At 44.0% G+C, this 25543-nt stretch overlaps 1 protein-coding gene and 1 non-coding gene across 9 annotated transcripts in view; one reads left to right on the top strand and one right to left on the bottom strand.

The window, feature by feature from the left end:
• Positions 1-25543, top strand: part of MAP7D2 (MAP7 domain containing 2) — a 96978-nt gene that overhangs the window by 9750 nt on the left and 61685 nt on the right. The gene's annotated exons all lie outside the window — the stretch shown is intronic.
• TRNAG-CCC lies at positions 12171-12243 on the bottom strand. The gene has a single exon. It is a non-coding gene; the product is annotated as a tRNA-Gly (tRNA).

The following is a 25543-nucleotide window of genomic DNA, read 5'->3' as shown; positions in this document are numbered from 1 at the left end:
CTTTTCATGTGTTTGTTAGCCATCTGTATGTCTTCTTTGGAGAAATGTCTGTTTAGTTCTTTGGCCCATTCTTTGATTGGGTCATTTATTTTTCTGGAATTGAGCTGCAGGAGTTGCTTGTATATTTTTGAGATTAATCCTTTGTCTGTTGCTTCGTTTGCTATTATTTTCTCCCATTCTGAGGGCTGTCTTTTCACCTTGCTTATCATTTCCTTTGTTGTGGAGCACGGTTAATTTAGTTTCAGGTGTACAGCAAAGTGATTCAGTTATACCTATACATATATCCAGTCTTTTTCAGATTCTTTTCCCATATAGATTATTGCAGAATATTGATTAGAGTTCCATGTGCTATACAGTAGGTCCTTGCTGATTATCTACTTTATATATAGTAGTATGTGTATGTTAATGCCGGACTCCTAATTTGTCCCATCTATTACTGGTTTCTTCTCTACAAGCTCTGGTATTTAGTACTTGTTGTTCAGGTCTTTTCAGATGTGCACAGGCCACCAAGACCAGAACTGGCATTTAGCTCATGTGGTTCACATCTTGTCTGCAATGCCATGATAGATCTACCAGACAAGACTTATTTCTGGCTCCTGGGGGCCCTGGGATGCCTCTTTTGTCCCTGCTTCAGTTTTGGTTACACAGCTTGGTTGGAGGAGAAGCCAGATTGACTTATAAGGCATCATCAGATCATGAGATGAAATATTGAGCTTTGCAGAATATAGATGGGCTGCGGGGAGAACTTTTCCAGGGGGATGTTGGCAGGGACTGAGATCACAGGAGAAGCCCATGGTGGAAGGTGAGGGTGGCGAGGGTGCTGGGGAGCCATGAGCATTGCAGCTGAAGGAATCAGTTCTCCCTTCTCTTAAGACATGCTCGCTGAAGTAGGTGAGCCTCAGCTCTCTCATCCAGCTTGCTCCTCACAACTGTGGCCTCATGTGCTGGCCTGGGAGAAGAACTTGGTTACTTGTGAGTGCACTGGTACTCTAGGTCATCTGACCTATGCTTTCCAATTCTGACATGCCGTGGTCCTCCACTGCCAGCCCAGAAGGCTGGGGAAAAGGTAGTCTGGTCTTGCTCACTCTGATTAGCGGGATCACCAGCCATGTGGGCTTATTAACCAGCAGACTTACCAGACTTCCCTTCTCCTTCTCCCATTACAACCAAGGCAGGGGGTTCTGTGTCCATCTCTCATGACCCCATCCCCACTGCCAATGCCTAGGTCAGACCCTGTCGTTTAGGACACAGCCATTATCACAGGAACTTCAGGGGTCTCTGTGTCACCCTCCCTGCCATGGATCCCTCGTGTTGCACTCTTGTGTGACATTCTCTGACATCAGCCTAGCATAAGCACAGTCTAAACTTCTGCTGGGGTTTCCCAGGTTGGTTGTGTTGGAACAGGACTCCTGCTTACCCCTCCAGTATCCATCTCTGGTCAGTGATCACCCCCAGCTGGTTGTCTCCAGCACTGTCTGCACCCACATGCTCACTGCCCATACTCATGCTTGGCTCACATCTCACCTCTTCCCTGAAGCCTTTCCTGACCACACACACTTTGGGTGGGTTTTTCTTTTCTCTTCCATTTCCATTATGGTGTTGTTAACACTAATTCAGGTAAATAAGATCACATGGAAATAAACTTGGGGTTGGCATTTGGAAACTAAAGTGCACAGATCTTAAGCACACAGTCTGATGAATGTTTATATGTACATCCATGTAACCAACACCCAGATCAAGGAACTAAATATTTCGAGTACCCAGATGGCTCCCCTGTGCCTCCTTCTAGACAGAACTCCCTAAAGGTGGCCATTGTTCTCACCTCTTTTCACTATAGGTTAGTTTTACTTGTTTTTGAGGTTTATAGAAATAGATTCTTATAGTATGTACATTAATATTGCAGCAAAATATACATAACATAAAATTTAACGTTTTGGCCATTTTTAATATACAGCAAGTACATTCACATTGTTGTACAACCATCACCACCATCCATCTCCAGAACTTCTTAATCAAGTATATAGTTTTTTTGTGTGTCTATTTTTTCCCTTTCAGAATTATGTCTATAAGATTCACCCATGATGTTGCAGATATCAGTGGTTCATTTCTTTTTATTTGTGGGTAGTATTACATTATCTGGCTATACATACTATGACATACATAATACATACTATTATGACTATACATACTAGTTTCTTTTATCCATTCTCTTGCTGATAGACAGTTATTTCCAGTTTTCTATTCTGAATAAAAATGCTATGAGCATGCTTGCACATATCTCTTGATGCCCATACACATGCATTTCTGTTGTGTGCATACCTAGGAGTTGAATTACTGGGTCAGAAGGTAAGCATATGTTCAGCTTTTGCTGATAGTGCCAAACTGTTTTCCAAACAATTGGAAGTAGTTCCCTATTGCTGTTATAACCAGTTACCACAAATTTAGTGGCTTATAGCAATATGAATTTATTATCTTATAATTCTGGACATCAGAAGTGCTAAAGTCAAGGTGTCAGCAAAGTCTTTCTGGAGGCTCTAGGGGGAGAGTCCGTTTCCTTGCCCTCTCCAGCTGCTGGAGGCTGCCTGCACCCCTCGGGTCGTGCCCCTTCCTCCATCACCAGAGCTAGCAGGATAGCATCTTCCAATCTCCTTTTCTCTCCAATTTCTGCTCCCACTGTGATGTGTCCTCTCTCTCACTCTAGCTTTCCTACCTCCCTTGGGATTACATGGGGCCCAGCTGGAAAACCCTGCATAGTCTCCCCATGCAAGATCCTTACCTTAATCACATCTGCAGAGGCCTTTTTATCACAGAAGGTAACATTTTCATTGGTCCACGGCTTAGAACGTGGACTTCTCTAGGGGCTGTTATTCTGCCTGCCATTTTGTATTCCCACCAGGAGGGCATGAGAGTTCCAGTTCTTGTACATCTTTGTCAGTCCCTGCTCTTGTCGGTCTTTTTCATTGCAGTCATTTGGAGTGAATGTTGGGATACATACACAGCTGCCTCCCCCAGGCAGTGTGTCCTTCTTTGCTCTGATACAGATTTATTGAGCTGATCATTATTACATTATAAATATGTGTTTACATGCCTCTGTCTTGGCCAAACTATACACTTTTTCGTGAGACAAATCTCAGAGTAGCCAGTACAATAAGTGCTCCTCGGAGAGAAAGAAATTACTAAGGGCAGTTTTCGGCAGAGAACTGAGCAAAGCTAAAGGTGTAGATGAGAGCCTATGCTTACAATCCCATCTCTGGCTCAAGGTGGGTTTTCTCCCAAATTAAAATAGGATCAGAGCAGAGAGCCTTGTTTCTAACTTCTGCATACCCTTCTCTCTCAAGGTAGTTAATCTATAAGTGAGCAGTGCCCTAGAAGGGGATATGGGCCTCAACTCCTGAGGGCGTTGGTTGGAAATGACTTCAGCATGTATGTAAATGAGAGGGCAGTGCAGTTCCACGGGCCGCCTTATGGGGAGTCTGAACTTGGACCTTTCACAGAGGCTTGGGTTTTCCTTCTCCCTGGACTCTGCTCGTGTAGCAGCATGCTGTAGCTTCTCGCCTGTGGGAGGAAGACCTTTCAAGGTAAGCCAGGCGTCCTTGATCCCAGGGAATGTCACGTGTGTAGACTGAAACCTGCCTTGGAAACTTCAGCCTGGGATTGCTGAGGATGGCGGAGGCAAAGTGGAAGTGATTTTGCGATGCCCCTGGACATGGCAGAGTGAGCGCATCAGTCCTGGGGCTGGGGAGCCTGGTCTGGAAGGTGGGACAAGTGTGAGACAAAGGCAGGCAGGGTTGTGGCTCCTTCGGGAGCATCTGGACATGAGGGGCCACTTCCTATACTTGTTTATGATGCTCTTCTTGGCTGGGCATGCACCTGGCTCCAGGAGGGTGCTCAGGTTTCAAGGCCCCAGGCTTCTGATTCCAGGCGCTGGGGTGTTTGCAGCAGGCCTGGCTGCTGTGACTTTAACCGTCAGGTGTGGCGTGTGCATGAGGAGCTTGCCGGCCACGTGGCAGAGGACTTTCCCAGCCCTTGTGGGAGAACCTGTGTCCCTGACTGAGCCTCAGCTGGTCAGCACTCAGATCCTGAGGGCGTCGGTCTTCTGAGAAAACTGCTGTCTCAGGGTAGATGCTCCTGGGACAGGCTGAGCAGGGCTGGTGCTGGGGACCTCCTGGCCTTTTGCTGCTCTGCCTGCTGTATTCAAATTGTGGAGAAACTTAGGCACCTGCATTCCTGCTGAGCCCTGTCCCTCTAGGACTTGGACCCTGCTCTCTCTTTGTTCCTTGTCATCCTGGACCAAGGAGGCTAAGAACCCAATCGCTTGGAGTCCCCTCCTCAGAATCCAGGTCAGGGTACCTGCAGAGACAACACCTTGAGAACATTATGATAAGTGAAATAAGCCAGTTACAGAAAGACAAATACTGCATGTTTCCACCTACATGAGGGTACTCAGAAGAGTCAAATTCATAGTATCAAAGAGTGTAATAGTGGCTGCCAGGGGCTGAGGGGAAATGGAGAGTTACTCATCAGTGGGTATAAAGTTTCAGTTAAATAAAATTAATAAGTTCTAGAGACCTGCTGTTCAAGTTTGGCCAAGACAGAGGCATGTAAACACATATTTATAATGTAATAATGATCAGCTTGTACGTATTGTACAAGTTGAACTTTTTTAAGAGTGTAAGTATCAAGTTAAGTATTCCTACCACAATAAAATTTTTTAAAAATTTTGATGAGTTTATCAGTTACCTTCTTCTGATCAGGTACTGGTGTGGCCACTAACTTGCTGTGGGGCTGTAGATTAGTTTCATGGTCTCTTCCAGCCACAGCTTCTTATGAATATAGTAACAAATTCCTCACAGAGTTGACAGGAGGATTATATGAGATAATGAACACAAAGTGCTTAGTGTGGTGTCGTGCACGTAGCTATGCTCCTTGAGGTCACGGATATCATTGTCATCATCTATGCATTGAGTACAACATGTCTATGAATATAAAAATTATATGTTTGTATATAATATATGTTGTATATTATGCAACATATATATGTAATATATATATATATGTTGTATACATATATATATTGTATATTGTGTATATATACACATTGTATATATACATTATATATAATATAAGTGTATTGATAAATACTGGTATTGCCTTTCAAGGACCTAGTGACCAACTGAGCTGTGTTTTCTCTAATTTATTTATAATCCAAGTTTGACACTGAAAACTACCATAAATGGAAGTATAAAACTGGACCATGAAGCCATAGATGAGCAAACAATTACAGCTAGAGGACTGGAGACAATCTTTGTGCACGTGGGAATGATCAGAACAGTCACTTATACTTTGGTGCCTGTGGCTAGCAGGACAGCACTACCAGATACTCAGCAAATAGTTCCTGGGCCCCATCTTAGCCGTGCTGTCCAGCTTCTGCACAGGAATGTTACTGCTGTTTCTGCCACTCAGAGCTTAATTTACACACAGAAATCCTTAAAGTATACAGTTATGCCCTATTCAGGAGTCTCTGTAGCTAGTGGCATTCCTTTTCCCCTTTCTGTATGTCAGACTCATCCTTGGTCCTCTTTTTCATTGTTGTTGCTGAGTTCTCTCTGCCCACTTTGTGCAGTTAGCATCTTTCCACAGAGGACACGGGAGAAGAGAGGGACACTCTTATTTTTTGCCGTGTTTTGCTAGATGCTTCACCCCACAAATTGGCCCAGAGCTCAGTAGAAGGTCATCTGACTTTCTGGAACTATGGAAACTGCATTTGGCTTTTGACGAGACAGGAGAGTTGGGTGGTGTGCTGTATGTTTTTAAGTTTGGGATTTTAGACTCTGTGCTGACAAATTATGTAAGCCAGTTGCTATGTGTGAATATTTAAATTAGTTACAATTCAGTAAAATAAAAAATTCAGCTCCCCAGTTGCACTAGTGGCTAGTAGCTCCAATACTGGACAGCACAGATACTGAACGTTCCTGTCACTGCAGAAAATGCCATAAGACAGTGCTGGTTGTGAGGTGTCTTACAGTTGCAGGCTGTTTAATAGAGTGAAAAGCAGAGATATTTATTTGTGCTGTTCTGTTTTTGATTCTTCTTCCAAATGACAAGGTTAGATGTATAAGCATTAAATCTTAACTACCTAATGGGTTGAAACCTGACTAATGCAATTAAAATGTTTCAGCCTCAAATCTGTAATATAAAAAGAGTGTTTGCTCTCTGAAGTCCTTTTTGTAGCGCCTTATTACCTTGAAGCAGATATCAAGTATGAATTCTTAGATGTGAAGGCCCTGATTTTTAATTGGTTTTTATTGTAGTACAATATACACAACATAAACTTTGGCATTTTAACAATTTTAAGTGTACAATTCAGTGACTAAGTGCATTCACAATATTGTGTAATCATCACCATTATCTATTTCTAGAACTTTTACATCATCTCAGGCAGAAACTCTGTATCATTACGTAACTCCCCATTATCCCCTCCACCATGTCCCTGGTAACTAATATTCTACTTTCTGTATATTTGCCTATTCTAGATACCTCCTCATATAAGTAGAATCATACAATATTTATCCGTTAGTGATTGGCTAATTTCACTTAGCATGATGTCCCCAAAGTTCATCCATTGTTGTATCGTGTATCTGAATTTCATTCCTTTTAAGAGCTGAACAATATTCTGCTATATGTATAAAGCACATTCTGTTTATCTGTTCATCTGTCAATGGATACTTGGGTTGCTACCACCTTTTGACTGTTGTGAATAATACTGCTGTGAAATGAGTGTACAGGTATCTTTCTGAGACCCTGCTTTTATTTATTTATTTTAATATTTATTTTTATTTTTTTATTTGGCTGTGCCAGGTCTTAACTGTGGCACGTAGGATCTTCTGTCTTTGTTGCAGCACATAAACTCTTAGTTGCAGCATGTGAGATCTAGTTTCCCAACTAGAGATTGAACCTGGGCCCCCTTTATTGGGAGCAGAGTCTTAGCCACTGGATCACCAGGAATTTCCTGAGACCCTGTTTTTAATTCTTTGTGGTATATACCCGGAAGTGGAATTGCTGGGTCCTATGGTAATTCTGTCTTTGTCTCTAATTTTTTAAACAGTTTAAAAATTATTTTGAGGTATTGTCCATATAACATAAATTTCAACCCTGTGAAGTGTGCAGTTCAATGGTTTTTAATATATTCACAAGGTTGTGCAATCATCTCCACTAGTCACTGATTTTTATGACCTCTGAGGAACTAGAGTGGGAGAGAGAATCTTGAAGGTGGCTTGGGTGTAAGGAAGGGCGCTTTCAGGATTAGTATGAAACTTTTAAAAAGAAGGATCTTTGTGTCAAATCCTTGAAATGCCACACAGGCTTTAGGAGGAATACTCTGCCCACTGCAGGGCTTTAGGACCAAAAATCAGAAAGGCTCCCCTGCTACCTGACATATTTTCAGCTACTTATGAGGCCTTGTTTTATGGAACAGGGTATTGAATAACCTCACAAATGGGTCACCCTCCTCAGGAATACTCTGAAAGCCTGGTTCTGTAGGATCAGGCAGGCCTTTATGATGCTTTGTAGCACCTCCTATGTTTGTTTTGTCAGATGTCGTTGCCTGGCTTGGAACTGGTTCTCTTCCTTCTCTGGTTCTGATCCCATATTCTGCAACTACTTTGTTTTCAAACATGAGACAGATTGTTTACAAAAAGTGCCTTATATATTTAATTTTTAGATTTTAGATTGCTCTGCTTTGAAGCAAACAATAAAACTCATCCACTTTTGTTATAACCTACCATGCATACATACCAGGGTGCTCTGATTTTCACTGGTTCTGCTTATGTATTTGTGGTTTTAACATTTGTTACTTTAGAGCTGGTTTCGTTGTGATTTTCTGATAGTTGGCCAGCTTTCTTTCTTTCTTCCTTTTTGGTTTACCATACAGTTTCCCCAGGCTTCCCTGGTGGCTCAGACGGTAAAGAAACCTCCTGCAATGCAGGAAACCCGGGTTTGATCCTTGGGTCAGGAAGATCCCCTGGAGAAGGGAATGGCTACCCACTCCAGTATTTTTGCCTGGAGAACTCCATGGACAGAGGAGCCTGGTGGGCTACAATCCATGGGGTCGCAGAGCTGGACATGACTAAGCAACTAACGTACACACACACACACGCACACGCACACGCACACACACACACACACACAGTGTTTTCCCCTTCAAAGTGTATAGTTCATTGCTTTTTTATCACATTCACAGAATTGTGCAATGTACAACCAACACCACCATCAATTCTAAGATATTTTTATCACCTGCAAAAGAAATCCCATGCCTATTGCCAGTCACTCCCTGTTTCCTCCCATCTCCCACTCCTAGGCAACCGAGCCACTGATGTACTCTGTCTCTCCAGATTTGGGGCAAGCTTTCTTAGATCCTTGTCTACCAGTGATTCCCCCCCCCCCCAAATTATAGTATAAGCCACCCACTCTGCTGTCTTTCCCTGTTGCTTTTTTGTCATCTCCCTTCCTCCTCCCTCCCTCTCCTTACATTAGCAGGTTAGCTGTAAATCCTCCTTAAATAGTTCTCAAAGTAAATGAGTTGGTAGATGGGGCACAACTACAGGAATTTATCTGACAGATGGATAGACAGCCATTGTTACACCCTGGGACGCCCTTCTAAGTCACCTGCCTTCATTCTGTCACTGTGAGGCTGAATTTCTTTATTTTCCCCAGTTTTATTGAGAAATAATTGATATACATCACTTTATGATGGTTTGATGTATATATATGATGAAATGATTACCACAGTAGATTGAACTAACATCCATCTTGTCATATTGTTGTTCAGTCTCTCAGTCGTGTCCAACTCTTTGCAACCTCATGGACTGCAGCACATCAGGCTTCCCTGTCCTTCACCATCTCCCATAGCTTGCTCAAATTCATGTCCATTGAGTCGGTGATGCCATCCAACCATCTCATCCTCTGTCACCCCCTTCTCTTCCTGCCTTCAATCTTTCCCAGCATCAAGGTCATTTCTAATGAGTCAGTTCTTTGCATAAGGTGGCCAAAGTATTAGAGCTTCAGCTTCAGCATCAGTCCTTCCAATGAATATTCAGGGTTGATTTCCTTTCAGATTTCCTTGCAGTCCTAGGGACTCTCAAGAGTCTTCTCCAACACCACAGTTCAAAAGCATCAATTCTTTGGTGCTCAGCCTTCCTTATAGTCCAATTCTTACATCCATACATGACTACTGGGAAAACCATAGCTTTGACTAGATGGATCTTTGTTGCCAAAGTAATGTCTCTCCTTTTTAATACGCTGTCTAGGTTTGTCATAGCTTTTCTTCTAAGGAACAAGAGTCTTTTAATTTCATGGCTGCAGTCACCATCTGCAGTGATTTTGAGCCCAAGAAAATAAAGCCTGTCACTGTTTCTATTGTTTCCCCATCTATTTGCCATGAAGTGATGGGAGTGGATGCCATGATCTTTGTTTTTTGAATGTTGAGCTTTAAGCCAGCTTTTTCACTCTCCTCTTTCAACTTCATCAAGAGGCTCTTTAGTTCCTCTTTACCTTCTGCCATAAGGGTGGTGTCATCTGCCTATCTGATATTATTGATATTTCTCCCGGCAGTCTTGATTCCAGCTTGTGCTTCACCCAGCCTGGCATTTCACATGATGTACTCTGCATATAAGTTAAATAAGCAGGGTGACAGTATACAGCCTTGACATATTCCTTTCCCAATTTGGAACCAGTCTGTTGTTCCCTGTCCAGTTCGAACTGTTGCTTCTTGACCTGCATACAGATTTCTTGACTTGCATACAGGTTTCTTGACCTGCATACAGGTTTCTTGTCATACAGATACAATGAAAACAAAAAAAAAGGAAAGAAATGTTCTCCTTGTGATGGCGGCTTATAGGATTCACTGTCCTAACAACTTTCCTATATATTATATAGCAGTGCTAGTTATAGCCATTGTGTTGTGTATTACATTCCTAGCATGTATTTATCTTATTGTTGGAAGTTTATACCTTTTGACCACCTTCCTTCAATTTTCCCTCCCAGGTTGGCTTTCTTTTGTCTCGCTGGGCTGCAGGGTTCTTGAGAACTAGGCCATTCAGAACCACAGGGCCAGAAGCTGCTCTGGGTTGGACTGGCCTTACAGTGTGAGCAAGTTCTGGGACTGAAATCAAGTGTGCAGTTTCTAGATGTGTAAATTCAGTCACTTCTTCTCTAACTGAAATTGTATCTAATAGTCACTAATGGTAGATCTGCAAATACTGTTGACCCTTGAACAAGGCAGGGGTTAGGGTTGCCCACCCTCCCCACAGTTGAACATCTGAGTATAACTTAGAGTCAACCCTCTATATACATATATTAAAAAGCAGAGACATTACTTCACCAACAAAGGTCCATCTGGTCAGAGCTATGGTTTTTTCCAATAGTCATGTATGGATGTGAGAGTTGGACTCTAAAGAAAGCTGAGTGCCAAAGAATTGATGCTTTTGAACAGTAGTGTTGGAGAAGACTCTTGAGAGTCCCTTGGACTACAAGGAGATCCAACCAGTCCATCCTAAAGGAGATCAGTCCTGGGTGTTCATTGGAAGGACTGATGTTGAAGCTGAAACTCCAAGACTTTGGCCACCTGATGCAAAGAACTAACTCATTAGAAAAGACCCTGATCCCTGGAAAGACTGAAGGCAGGAGGAGAAGGGGATGACGGAGGATGAGATGGTTGGATGGCATCACCGACTTGATGGACATGATTGAGCAAGCTTCGAGAGTTGGTGATGGACAGGGTAAGCTGGTGTGCTGCAGTCCATGAGGTTGCAAAGAGCTGGACACGACTGAGCGACTGAACTAAACTGAACTATATACATGGTTCCTCCTTATAGGTGGTTCCTCTGTACACGAGATTCCACATCCATGGATTCAACCAACTTTGGATCATGTAGTATTGTAGTATTTAATAATGAAAAAAATCTGTGTGTTAAGTGGACCCACACAGTTCAAACTTGTGTGGCCCAGTATCAACTGTATCAGTGTGTAGCATGCTAATCACTGTTACTGCTGCTGAGAAAATAACTGGTTGCACTTGCATTCAGCATAGCTTTTTGCTTGCTTTTGTAGCCAGATGCCCTGGGTTTGAATCCTGGTTCTGCTCTCTTTATTATCTAGATGACCTTGAACATGTCAGTTCACTCTCGAAGGGGAGAGTAAAATATCCAACTGCACAGCTTGTTGAGAGATTTAAACAAGAGAATGTGGGCAGAGCATTTAATACAATGCCTAGCAGAGAGTGAGAGCTCCGTAAATTAACATTTACGGAGTTAATGTATGCCCTGGTATTAAGAGGGCATACTTTATTGTGTGCTTGCTGTATACAAGGTACCAGGTTAGGTTTTGCAGGGAATAAGCCAAAGCCTTGTGAATGGAATCCGAGCCCTGTTGACGTTACAGTTGTGCCCAGTGGGCAGTTAACACTGGGGAAGCAGAGACTGGGTGGCATGCACATTTTACTCATCTTTTTAGACTATAAATCTTATTAACTAATTTTCATAAAACATTGTGTTGATTACAAATATCAATGCAGGAAAGATTTGGCTAAGCTTAGTTTCTTGCTGGGAGTTATAGATATTTTCATTTCTTTTGGGCAAATTAAAACATTTTATCATTTACTACTGGCCACTGGTACCTTTAATCAGGGCAAACCATCTTGCTCAAAACAAATAACCTTGACAGAAGAGGGTAGTCAGAGCCCTACTTAATGAATCTACTAATTGTGTTTGGTGCTGAGGAGCCAGCAGCAGTGTGGTTTGCAGGCTAGCTGTATCTGTCTCCCATCCCTTCCTATCTGTTGCTCCTGCAATGGAGCAAGTACTAGCAGGCCCTCTCTGTGGAATTTCTGAGCCACGTGAGAGAGTGCGTGGTGTACTCTTAGGACAAGCTCTGTCCTGCCTTTCCTTGTATACTTTGGTTGAGAGAAATAGTATAAACTCCTGTTTGGGGAGGAATTTTGGGGGTTTGCTTATTTCTTAAAGCAAAAAGTGGTGAACATTCTGATGGCAGAGGTTTTGTATCACTTTTAGCCTGGGAGACCACTTTTATTTTTAAATTATTTATTTATTTGGCTGAACTGGGTCATAGTCGCACCATGTGAGATCTTCAGTCTTCATTGTGACACGTGGGATCAATTCCCTGATCAGGGATTGAACCTGGGCCCCCTGCATTGGGAGTGCAGAGTCTTAGCCACTGGACCACCCGGGAAGTCCCTGTGAGACCACTTTTGACCTAGCTCTAGATGTCAGTCAGCTGGTATCTGTGTAGGCTCAGCCTTCAGACCCCTAGGAGGACAGGGCCCCAGGAGCCAGGTGTTAGAGCGCCTCCCAGAGGCATCTTTACACATAGGCTCAAACCCTTGTGTTGTCTTCGGGAAAAAACCTTTCAAGCCCTCAGTTTCTTGTCAGTAAAATGATATGGATGACACCTGCTTCTTGAGTTTGTATTAAGGATTAGAAAGTAAAGCACATAACACACTGCTTTTCGTGGGTCAGAGCTGTTGAGGAGCCATTCTAGGCCTGCAAAAGGCTGGTGAGTTTCGTTTGTGACCCCTTCAAACTACCACAAAGGCCAGGCCAGTCAATTTCTTTTTCTTTCTTTTTTTCCTCGGCTCTGCCATGTGGCATGTGAAATCTTTGTTCCCTGAGCAGCAATTGAACCCACACCCCCTGCAGTGGAAGCGCAGAGTCTTAACCACTGGACCCTTAGGGAAGTCCCAGTCAATGTCTTTTGGTCAAAATAACATCCCTGAGTTATTTCATCCAGGGAAAGAAAAAACATGTGACACGTATGCTGACACTCCTCGATCCTACCTGCTGCATGCCAGACTCAAGACACCACCTGGAAGTGGCCTCAACATTCTGCTGATCCCACGCTCCAGTTAGTTGGTCAAGGTCGGTAGGAGAGACACAGTCGAGTTGTCACCCCTGCATCCTGTTGTGTGGGTGAGGCTGCTGGCCTGCACCCCCTCTCCTCCATGGCAGTGTCTTTTGAATGTCCTGTCTAAACCCAAGCCTGCCTGAACCACAACCTGGTAACACTCTTTGCTCTATTTTTACAGCAGCTAGTCTTTTCTCCTTGTCATCTGTGTTAGTCCTTGTCTCCTTCTAGCTTCTATTGCAGCAGCATCTCTTTTGGTGCAAAAATCCCCAGAAGGCATTTCTAGAAACAGCCTTGACAGAACCTAAGGACAGGTGCTTAAAAGTGGCTCCTGGCACACTCCACAGACATTTATGAGTATCTGACATGTGGTGACCTGTGATGTGTGACACAGTCAACACAGCCCTAGTTTTTCAGAGTTCAGTCTAAAAAGACAAAAAGTGGACAGCCAATTCTTTTATTTAGTTCTTCACTCTATCTTGTGGCAAAGACAGCAGTAATCTCAACCTACAAGGAGAAAGGAGAGAGAGAGAGATTTAAATTTATTCAGCAGCTGGTACCTGGGACCAGATCTGTTTTCAGCAGCATGCTTGTCCAGGTTTTGTTTGGGGACATCCATCCCCTCACTCTGGCAGTGGGGCATCCCACACAGGAGGACAAACAGCAGAGCAGCCCTTCCTTCCTTCTTCGGAGCTGGGGTGTTGGGATAGTCAGCACCGGGGCCAGACTTTGAGTCACTTCAAGCCTAAGTTGTTCTTGGTGGTTCTGTTCCCCTTTGCCATGTATCCACTCTCCTGGCCTCCCTTGCAGCCATGTAATCCAGTACCAGCTAAGAAGCCTTAAGGGGAAGACCACTGGGAAATCTTTCTGGCATCCAAGAGAAATGAGCTTGAGGAGAGAGCTCCTTTTTCCCTATTTTGGCTCCTCCCTTCTTCCTCCCGCTCTGTCTGCTCTCCTGTGAGAAGATGACGCTGGGGCCATGGCAGCATCTTGTGATCCAAAGGGGAGATGCAGTTCGAATGACTGGAGAGGAAAGCAGAAGGATCTCAGGTCCTTCATCTTCTAGCCACTGAGGTCTTCTAAACAAGACTTTTCCTAAATACCTTTTCATAAAATGTCTTTGTGGTTAAAGCTCTGACCCATGAAAGATAGCATGCTACATGCTTCAGATGTATTTTCTAATCCTTAATACAACCCCAAGAAGCAGATAGCATGTAACCCATTTTGCTGACAAGAAGCTGAGGGCCTGAAAGATTTTTTTTCCAAGACAACACAGGGGGCTGAGGCTATGTGTAAAGATGCTTCTGGGAAGCAAGCTATGGGCTTCTCAGAGGGTAACATCATCATCACCTGGGAGCTTGCCTGAAATGCAAATTCCTGAGCCCCACCCCAGCCCTACCCAGCCCAGAATTTCATGGGCAGAGGAGCCTGGTGGGCTACAGCCCATGGGGTCACAATGAGTCGGACACGACTGAGTGACTAGCACATCCCAGCCCTAGTGAATCGGGCCCAGATTTTTTGTGAATGTGGGGCCCAGAGTTTTTGTTTTCACAAGCCCTCAAGGTGATTCTGATGAAAAGTCAAGTTTGAGAGCCACTGGTTTAAGCCCTTGTTGCTTTCCTAAAATGGATCCTGGTGGGGTGGATAACAGATGAGCTCTTGTTACCAGTCAGTTCTCCGTATCCCATTGAGGACCAGGCTTGTCTCCATCGCAGCCAGTGGCTGTGACACAGACCTGTTGGCTCCGTGGGTTTGTTGATACCTTTTCCAGGGCAGCCCAGTCAGACCTGCCTGGTTCTGGGGTGTCAGTGTCTGGGTCTCCAGGCACCTGTCTGAGCCCGGCCAGGCCCCCACACCCTGCCACTCCCTGAAGAGCACAGGAAGTATTTTGCCCTCAGAACCAAATGTGCCAGATATAGGTACTTAATTGTTTTCCCTGAGTGAAAGAATTCTTTTATTCAAAGAGTAGAGGGTGATGGAGAAGACCACACTTAAGGGTCTCACAGATACATGAATGGGATGGTATTTGAAGTGTTCAGACAACAAATACTTCCCTGGAGCCTTCTCTGGATTGACTGCTGGGAAAACAGTGGTAAAGAAACTAAAAGGGTATGTGAAGCTGGAGTATCACAACTGCACAAATGAAGATGGATGGGCTGCGGAAACACACAGAATTTTCCCTTCTGGGATACCCGGGTAGATCTTGGAAGGCTTCCTGGAGGAAGTAGCTACTCATCAGTCAATACTAAGTGTCTGTGTGCTGGGTTGGGGGAGAGGGTATTCCAATCTGGGGACAGAGCTTTGCAAAGACCTGGAGGGGAGGGAGACCCTGGCTCCTGCCAACCAAAGATGGGAGCTTGGTGTGGCAGGAGGGCGGAGTCCCCTAGGAAATGGTCCTGTTCAAGCTCGCAGACCCAGGAACACATCTGAGGAGCAGGTTGAGATGTAGACAGAATGATATTGAAATGATTTATTAATGTGAACTGGCCTCTTACTGTCTTAAATGAAAATAATTTATTTACTGCTTTTTATTATGGCCCATTAAATGCTGCTTGGACAAAGCAGGCCATGTCACGAACACTGCTCTCATCTCCCCTCCCTATCCTGCCCTGTTCCCTATTTGTTTTACTATTAGGGAAATATTGATATATATTCATTCCTATGAACAGAGATGCTTGTTAACCACTTATTTGGGACCTTCATGAAGCTGCTTCATGCCTCCTTTTCTGTGTTACAAATTCAGGTTCTCTGCCTCTTCCTGGGAGATGCCACTTCATCAGGTCTGAAGAGGAGTTTGGGAATCTGCTTTAAATTAATTTTATTGCGTTATATGTTTGTTGTACATAGATTTGCATACAAAATTGATATACAGAGAAAATGCACTCATTTTAAGTATACTAATACCGGTGTTTCAACGAATGTATTCATTTCTGACCATCACAACCCCTTGCAGACATGCTTCACCCTCAGCCCCAGGCATCCTCTGATCTACTTTCTGTTACTATAGATTAGTTTTGCCACTTTTAACATTTCATGTCCATGGAACCATGTAGGGTGTACTCTTTTCTTTCTGGCTTCTTTCACTCAGTATGTTTCTGAGATTCATCCATGTTGTGTGTGTATATAAGTAATTCATTGCTTTATTGCTGCAGTGTACTTCTCTCACTAAGAATGCACTCGTGTTTTTGCTGCATTGCCATTTTAGCCATTCACTTGCTGATGAACATTTGTTTCCAGTTTTTGGCAGTTATGGACAAAGATACTGTGAGCATTCAGGTACAAACTGCTTTGTAAACCCGTTTGCATTTGTCTTGGATAAATCCATAGGAGTGGGCTTGCTGGGTCATATGATGCATGAATGCTCTAACTGGGAAAGGAGCTGCCAAACTCTTTTCCTAGATGCTTGTACCAGTTTACACTCTGACCTGCAGTGTAGGAGAGGGCTACTTGCTTTGCATCCATGCAAGCACTTAGATGGTTAGTTTTTCATTAGATTTAAATTATTATTATTTTTTGCCATACCAGTGGTTGTATGATTTGTCACTGTGGTTTTACTTTGCATTTTCCTGATGATTGAAGATTGAGCAGCTTTTCATGTGCTTCTTGGCATGTGAAATGCCTGTTCAGACTTTTTGCCCATTTTTTTTTTTGCCCATTTTTTTTATAATAGCTGTCCGCTTATTTAACTGTAAGAATTTTTTATTTGCTTATATTTTATTTTAAAACTATACATCTTTATTCATAAATAAGATTGGTCAATAGTTTTTTATGTTAAATTCAGGCATTTTTTTAAAATAATTTTTGTTATATTCTGGATTTAAGTTATTTGTCACACATGTGTATTGTGAATATTTTCTCATTGTCTGATTTGCCATTTCATTTTCTTTATTGTGTCTTGAAGAGCAGAAGATTTAAATTTTGATGAAGTTTGATATGTCAGTTTTTTCTTTTATAGTTTGAGATTTTTGTGTGTTCTAAGAAATCTTTGCATACTCCTAGGTATTAATAGAAGTTTTATAGACCCAGTTTGAGTTTTTATATATGGTGTAAGATATGGATCAAGGTTCATTTTTTTGCATATGGATATCTGCTTGTTCCAGCACCATTTGTTACAAAGACTGTTCTTTTCCCATTACATTATCCTGACACCTTTGTTAACTATTCAGCTGATTGTGTATTTGTCGATCTGTTTCTGGATTCTGTTGTGTCCTTTTGATCTGTGTGTCTGTCCTTATGCCAATGCCAGTGCCACACTGTCTTGATTATAGGAATCTGTATTTTTAAGAAGAACCCCTAGACGGTTCTCATGATCATGGCCATTTGGGAAACATGTATTAAATTTTTCTAAGGATCCTTCTGGTGATGACAGTCTTAAGTCTGTGTATTCCTGCCAGCTCATTCTCCATTTGTACCCCAGCTCCTTGCTACTCAGAGTGGAGTCTACAGACCAGCAGCGTCAACATGACTCAGGAGCTTGTTCAAGATGCAGACTCTGGCCTTGCCCCAGACCTACTGAGGAGAACCTGCCGTGTAATGAGATCCCAAGGGGATTCCCATCAAGGTTGCACAGCACTTCTAGATGTCATTACCCTAAAGCAGGGCCTTACTGATTTTTGGATCATGAATAACTCCACAGTTAGAAACAGATATTACAGTGTGTGTATTGATGTAGCTGAAACAGGTTTTTACAAAACACTGCTTACTCTTCCTACTTGGTGCTTACTTTTCTGTTCCTTTGCTTTCTGACCTTATTCCTCCCCCCCTCCATTTCTTCCTGTTATAGCTTTCTTGAGGTGCAGTTTATGTACTGTCAACATCACCCATTCTCTATGAACAGTTCTCATTTATATGGTTGTGCAGCTCTCTCCACAATAAAGTTTTAGGACACTTTCATCATCCCCAAAGATTCCATTTTGCCTCTTCACAGTCAGTTCTGCACTACTTAAAATACTGGTAGCTACCTACAGTTTACAGAGAGTCCCAGTTTACAAAGAATCTTCAAAGAGTTGAACCGGCCATGCAGCAGCTCTGCTCAGACTTGGCTGAAAGTGGCTTCCTTTTGGGTCAAGGGCCCTGAGACATGACTTCCAAACACAGGAGTATTTTTACACAGAATGTTATTTTTACTATATTTTTGTCAAATAACAATGCATCATATATGTACACAAGCTTTAATGTGTAGACACTAGTTGCTGAACCCATAAGTTAAAAGATTCTTGACTTTCTTAAACCCTTGAGTTGATTTGTTCTATGTATTTTTGAGGCTGGACTGGCTGGTTATGAGTTACACCAGGATGGTTAGCAGAGATGTGAAAAGATTCCTCAGGTATTTTGCTCAGCAGTAGTCACATGTCTGAAATACTGTAATTTCTGAAAATACAGAGGACTAGCTTTGTGGATTTCTTGTCTGTGGCAGGTGTTAAACGTCCTTAGGTGAGTTAGAAGCCCAAAGTTGAGTACCTGTTCTAGTTTTCTGTTGTGAATGTGGAATATATTTTCCTCTGCATTCAGTGCCATTAAGGCAAGGCCTTGCCTTTCACCTCTAGGCAGCATCCAAGCCCCTAGTCTCTAGAAGGCCCCAAGCCTTCTAGACTCAGACAGCTTGAGTTTGCATCTCGCCTTTGCCATTTACCAGTTGTGTGACCCCAGAAAAGTGTTTAACCTCTCAGTTCCCACTCTCCCGCTGGAAAACAAGGTCAATAATAGTACTTGATAAGTGAAAGTTGCTCAGTTGTGTCTGATTCTTCACGACCCCATGGACTGTAGCCTGCCAGGCTACTCTGTCCATGGAATTTTCCAGGCAAGAATACTTGAGTGGGGTAACCTGTCCCTTCTCCAGGGGATCTTCCCGACCCAGGAATTGAACCAGATTCTCCTGCATTGCAGGTGGATCCTTTACCAGCAGAGCTACCAGGGAAACCCTATAATAGTACTTACCTCTTACATTTGTTGGGAAATTAAATGAGCTTAGAGTGTAACATATTTAGCAGTGGGCCTGGCATGAGTGATGTTGCTTATCCTCATCATCACCAGCATTAATTCTCTAAACTGGCTGTTGTTGAAGTCTCCAATTTAGCTACTTTCCAAGCTCCTCAAATTTACCACTTTGTTGACTACCAAACTTACCATTTTCTGTTGCTATTGCAAATGCCTTTTTGTGTAGCATCTACTTCTCTGGGCTAGAATGCATTTTTCCCTTTCCATTACATTCCTGTTCATATCCCCATGAACACTCATCTGGATTACTCATTCACTGTGTAGCTCACAGAGGCATACAGGTTTTCTGTGGGTCAGGCCCTGGCCCTGTTACTGAAAGGTATGCATGGGGGATCCAGCTGCTTGCCGCTCAAAAGTCAGTAAAGAGGCCAGGTTGGTGGAAAGGAAAGTTTGCTTTATTTCAGATACCAACAACTTGTGGGGAGGGTAGCGGACATCTGTCCAAAGGCTGACTGCCCCCCTCCCCGACAAGAAGCAGGAGGTGAGAGCATTTATAGACAGAGTGGTGTGGGGGCACTACATGTGGAAACAGTACAGTCATCTCTAACAGTCGTGTTCAAATTGGTCATCGGTGGTCTGACCAGCATCATCTTGGTTGTTGTAGGTACAGTTAATCTTCAGTTCCGGGGTGCACTTGTTCCCATTTCTTTGCGGTCAGTTCTTGGAATTGTGGCAGCTCAAGTCCTGGGTGCAGTCTGGTCATCATGTAGTTAACTTCTCCGCCTGGGATTTTAGTATCTATAAGACAGCTCACAGGATATGGCTCTGAATATTATCTACAGCCCTTGAGAAAGAACTAAAGGTCCTTGACTATGCTTAATGACTACATTGTTGTTATTTAGTCTCCTTAGACTGTTTTCCTTTGTTTTAGCATTTCTCATTTTTCTGATTAAACTTATTCTTTGATTAAAGTTTTCCAGAGGCCAAAGGCAGGCAGAGAACAAGGTGGTCAGGGGAGGCAAGGACCATACCGTCCTGCTCCATTTCAGGCCCGCCTGCGTGGGCTGGGAGGAGAAGATTGGGTACAGGATGGCCTTAGCCGTGTGAAGGGCAGGGCAAAAAGGAAGCGGGGACAGGGCTCTGAGAAGGACCGGGCTGCACCACAGGGCTCCCCATCCTTGAACTGCTTTTAGGTCTTACACGTTCCCAGTGGACATCTCTCTGCAAAGAGCAAATATCTGAGAGCCAGTTGGACCCAAATGCCTTGTTATCCACTTGAATGAGCACCTGGAGAAAAACTTCAGAAATAATTTTACCTGCTCTTTATCCTTGTTTCTTATATTTGATACACAACTCAGATATGGTGTGTGGGGGACCATCATGCCCTGTCTTAGGCACAGAACTCTCAATTTTGAAACCTCAGAAGATCAGTACTGTGCTTCATGAAAGTACTTGGTGCCATGTTGATGAGTGAAACCTCGGGTTGCCTTGGGAACAGAAATATCCTTCCTGTTACTATAAAAAGGGACCCAGTATCTGCAGTCCTGAAGCATCCTATATTTTGCTGATTCTTTATGGGGGGAAAAAGTGCTCAAAAGGAAATGCTGTGTTTAAAAAAAACTTTGATCAAATATATAAGATTTCCTTTTAGTGCTGATCAGATCAAGAAAACCCACTTTTCAAATGCTTTTTGGATTTCATAGGCATCAGAGCTGCTCCATCCACCTCTCTTCTCCCCCCCTTCCCCAGTCCCCCTGTGAGTGCAGGACATTTGTTGTCATTTTATTGCCTTTGCCTCCATTTCAGATTCGCACTGTGGTTTCACTGTGCTGCCATCCAGGAAGGTGGCATTGGGGCAATTTGTTCCAAGTTGATTGTTACAAAACCCTTATCACTTACTGTTAGTAATTTTAGCCACCATGGTCCTGCCTAGGGGAACAAATTGTCCCTGCTGATGCTGTCAAACACCTTTAAGATACTTATTATCTATTTTTGAAGAAGAATTTTAAAAATACAATGGATATTACTATAAGTTGCTGCAGTTTTAAACCAAATTGTCCAGATGGGAATCATGTTTATTCTATATCATTTTCTAGATTTTTTTCATGCTATTGTGCATTGATGTGGGAAGAACCAAGCTGTATTCAGTGAGGGGGAGGCTTTTCTACTTTTCACCTGTAGTGCAACTTATTAGAGCAGGGTTTCTCAAACTTGACACTGCTGACATTTTAGGCTAGGTCATTCTTTCATGTGTATGTCAGGGCAGGCTGTGCTGTCCTGGGCGCCGTAGGATGGTCAGCAGCATCACAGGCCTCAACCCACTGGATGTCAGCAGTGTGCCTCCCCCATGTCATGATGGCCCAAAATGTCTCTGAACACCATCAAGTGTTTCTTGGAAGACACAATCACTTCTGGTTCAGACCCACTGTACTAGAGTCTAAGAATTGTTTAGTGTGCTGTTTTTAAAGGCAGTGGTCACGTAAGCTCTGGTCTGGGCTCAACTGTAATAGAAATGTACGTAGTGACCTTTAAGTGTGACAGTCTGGCTAATTTAAAATAATGTGAATCCAAAACTGGGTTGCTGTGATGGGCTGGCATATTGTTTTTCTTTGGTGATAGTATTTGCAAGATTTGAAAATACATGTAGTATCAGTTTTTACATTCCTGTGATGAGAAAGAAGGAGAGAAACAGTGACAGCCACAACAGGCAAGGTGGCCATGCTCAGGCACAGCTGTGGTGCACAAAAGGGCATTTTTCATGCGTTGTTTTGAATGGCAGGAGCCTTTCCCGTGGAACAACCCAAAGAGAAGCCTGCACAGAGCCATGAACCTTCAGACTTCACTTCTGAAGGCCTTGTGGTTTTACTCTGCAAAAATCATTCTCAGAAATGAGGAGTGAGATTCACAATTTGCCTTTTCTCTTGTCAATCTGTAATCTTAATCTTTTCTCTTACGATCTGTAATCTTACTGTTTTCAAAATAAACTTTTGCCCACCAAGGCCCCCTCCCTGAGGACAGTCCCTCCTTCCCAGGCTGCCTGCTTCTCCTCAGTCCCCTCAGTAGGCTTCAAACCTACTGAATAACTAGAACTTTAAGATTTATGTGGTTTTTGTTTTTCCAAAGAGGTATTTAGATGGGGTGAAGTGGGGTAAATTTAATTAGCAAGCTGAAGATCTCTGCAAGTCTGTGTAGAAAGGCATGCCAGACTGCCCTGAATGACATGGAGTGGGGGCACACATTTTTGTCTGTCCTCGCAATTTAAAAACAGCCTATTTGAGTCAGGAAGCTGTTTCTGCCTCGAGGCCTTGAAGTGCCCTTGAAGATCGTCCTTGTTTAAGGATGCCAGATGCAGGGCCTGTACTTTGGGGCAGGGCTGAGCAATCCTGCTGGGTATGCTTTTCTGGGAGAAAAGGAATGGGAGATTATTACAGCTTTCAAATTTCTTGATATGTCTTCAAATTGTTTGCAATGCAAAGAGTGATTGTTTTTCTAACCTCTTTATTTACCCTTTGCATTTTGTTTTAAAATGCATCTTTTTGGAGCTGCACGCCCAAGCACCACACTGAGGCCTCCAATTCAGTTCTGCTGGCCTGTCACTGGCCCCTGGATGCACTGATGTAACTGGGGCCATCTCTGAGCTGGGGCTTAGCCGCCCAGGGCTGAGACTGGGAATAGATGGGTCTACAGCAGGAGAGTTCACCTTGGATGCTTGCGTTGCTCAGCAGTGGTCAAGGTGCAGGTCTGAAGCCTACTGAGGTGACCGTAGGGAAGCAGATGGCCTGGGAACAAAGGGCTGTCCTTAGGGAGGGGTCCTGAAGGCTCTTGCCAACCCTGTTAACAGGGAGGGTGGACAGACTGCTACCACCCGGCACGTGTCACTGTGAGAGGCAGGAAACAAGGAAGGACAGAATGAGGGAGTTTTCTGGTGCCTCACTCATGCTCAAGGACACAGCTCTTCCCACCATAGGAACCCAGGATCTGATGGGTACCTGGGTCCTGAGTGGCATGAAGATGGGCCAGCAGGGTCTCCAGTGCCCCTTTGGGATCCTTTGCATACCTTTTATGATCATCGTCATGAAACATACACACCACCCTGAAGAGAAAATCAAATGGCAGTACTAATAATGAGAATGCTGCAGTTTATTTCTCGTTACCAGCTTTTACCTGCTGGATTCTGTCCACATCTTCAAAGAGACATTTTTCAGTGTCTTGTACTTTGTTGCTGAAAAAAGCAAATAAGAAGAGTTATTTTTTCCCCCTGTGTCTCGCACTCTTTGCAGATATCCAAGGCCTTTCTGAGTCCACACTGTAAACAACCACATCCCCTGTGGTGTGCAGCCCTAGAACCCACCTTTCCCAACCACGGAAGGACAGTCCTGGGTTAGGCTTAGAAATGGTGACGCCTGACCTTTATTGAGCACAGCAGGCAGTGTTCTGAGCAGTGCGCATGTGTGTGAATGTGTGTGTCTATGTCTCTTTCTCCTGCCCCCTCCCTATCCCTGCTTCCCTCCTCTACCCCTCTGTAACCCTCTCCCCTGATGCTCCAAGATCTCTGTGAGAGTGGAACCTGTGCTCAGCTGGCTCCAGAGTACTCACTGGCTCCCAGCTTCTTCTCCATCCTTGCTGGGGGATAGCAGGGCTTTTCAGAAGGCCATTCTGTCTTCACATTGAGCCTTACCCCTTGATTGGAACAGGCCAACCTTGGATGCTCATGGCAAAGCGCCCTGTGTCAGACCTTCTCCATCTCTAAAGGACCCTGAGGGCAACCTCAGTGCCCTGGCCCTGCGTGCCCCGTCTGTGATAGAAGCGTCTAGGTGCGCTCTGCGGTCTGTGTTCGCTCTTTTCTAGTGCCAGCCCCTGTTTCTCTCTTTGTTGCTCATCACCCTGGAAAGGATAGGTGGAGTCCACAGGCCTGCCGCTGCAGACAGCTGTGTGTTGATGAGAGGCACACAGAGCAGGGCAGCCCGCAGGCAGAGACGCTGGGAGTGTGGGCGCCAGTGCAGAGCCACCCAGCGGCCTTGGCGAGCCCTGAGCTTGGCTGGCAAAGGGGGGAGAATACTCTATTCAAAATATGAAATACGCCTCTTCGGCATAGGGTTATTTTGAGAAACTGCAGACGCCTGAGAAGCTCTGAAAGTGGTCCTTTTGTAAGGGAAATCTGTATTTATAAAGGAAATTTACATTAGGAAGAGGGGGCCTATACTAGGAAGATGGCTTTTACTGCGGATTCGGATGACTTTTAAACCTGGGAGACTTATCTGCATTGCAGGGCAACCTGTGTTTACCAAACATTTCCTCCTCTCACCTTCCATGAATTCCACCGCTCACACAAATCTTTCTTTGGTCTTTAGCTGCAGGTGGTATTTGAGGTAGTGGTTTGGGCCATCCTGGAGAGTGTAATTGGTTTCCTGAGAATCTCCTATATATACATGACATATATATTTAAGAAACTTCTGCTTAGGGCATGCCTGGTAGCCTAGTGTTTAAGAATCAGCTTGCCAATGCAGGGGACACGAGTTTGGTCCCGGGTCTGGAAAGACCCCACATGCCGAGGGGTAGCTGGGCCTGTGCACCACAGATACTGAGCCAGTGCCCTGGAGAGCCCTTGAGCTGCAACTCTGAAGCCTGTACGCCCTAGAGCCTGTGTTCCACAAGGAAAGCCACCGCAGTGAGAAGCGCATGCACAGCTACAAAGACCCAGCACAACTGAAAAGAAATCAATCTTAAAAAAAAGTTCCATCTGTATTACAGGGGGTCCCAGCTAAGAGCTCAGAAGGGTGGAGGGGAAATTATGCAGGTTTCATTTAGCTAGCAAGTCATATTGCAAACAGTGGGTCCCTTTGAAATGATACAAACGTGTATTAAATTTATTGTAGAAACACAGGAGTCCAGGGGCCTCCCAGATGAGGAGCCAGGGTAGGAGGGAAGTTTCTGCACTGCAATGCTCAATAGATCATTAACCGAATTGAATTTTTCTAGTTTCTCGTTGTCTTCTTTTAGCTACCTTTGACTTTGTTCACCTCACCTTTCAAATGAATTGTCAGCTCAGCAGAGGAGAGGAAATCTTAGAATGTAAACCGGGACCTCGTCGAAAGTTGCAGCAGGTCTCTTGGAATTTTATGGGGTTCATCGGGAGATGGAAGTATGCAGAGCTTCATATTCCATGGTCTGGGGCCTGGACCCAGTGCGTGACTCCCATGACTTGTTTGGTCTGTGTTCTCATATATCATCAGGGGAAGGGAGCCAACTGTGGCTCCTCCTGCTGCCAAGCATTTTCACAGCACGCCTGCCCCCCAACACACACTGTAACCTTGGGAAGTAGGTAGTAATGATCCTGATTTATATAGAAGAAGAGCCCTAAGCTCTGAGAGGTAAAGGGATTACTCAGAGTCCCTTGACTGGGGTGCTATTGGAAGGGCCACGCAGATGGAACCTGGAAGAAGCCCCCAGGACTGAGCTCCGTATGAATGGGGAAGTGATACAAATGAGATCGCTCCTCTGATGGCTGTAGAAGAGCCAGGCCTTTTGGACAGTGAGTAGCTGAGATCTGCTGTAGGGTGGAGACAGTTAAAGGCGTGAGAAAGGCAGGTAACAAGACCCTGGAAGAGAAGGTGTCAAGGCAGAGTCTTGAACTGGCTGTGTAGACCCCTTCTCTCCTGAATCACCACGTGCTCTTTAAGAGCCCTGCAGC

The sequence above is a fragment of the Cervus canadensis genome, chromosome X (genome assembly GCF_019320065.1).
Source record: "Cervus canadensis isolate Bull #8, Minnesota chromosome X, ASM1932006v1, whole genome shotgun sequence".
NCBI lineage: Eukaryota > Metazoa > Chordata > Mammalia > Artiodactyla > Cervidae > Cervus > Cervus canadensis.
The sequence above is the reverse complement of the archived record's forward strand: the minus strand, read 5'-3'. Positions and strand labels throughout refer to the sequence as shown.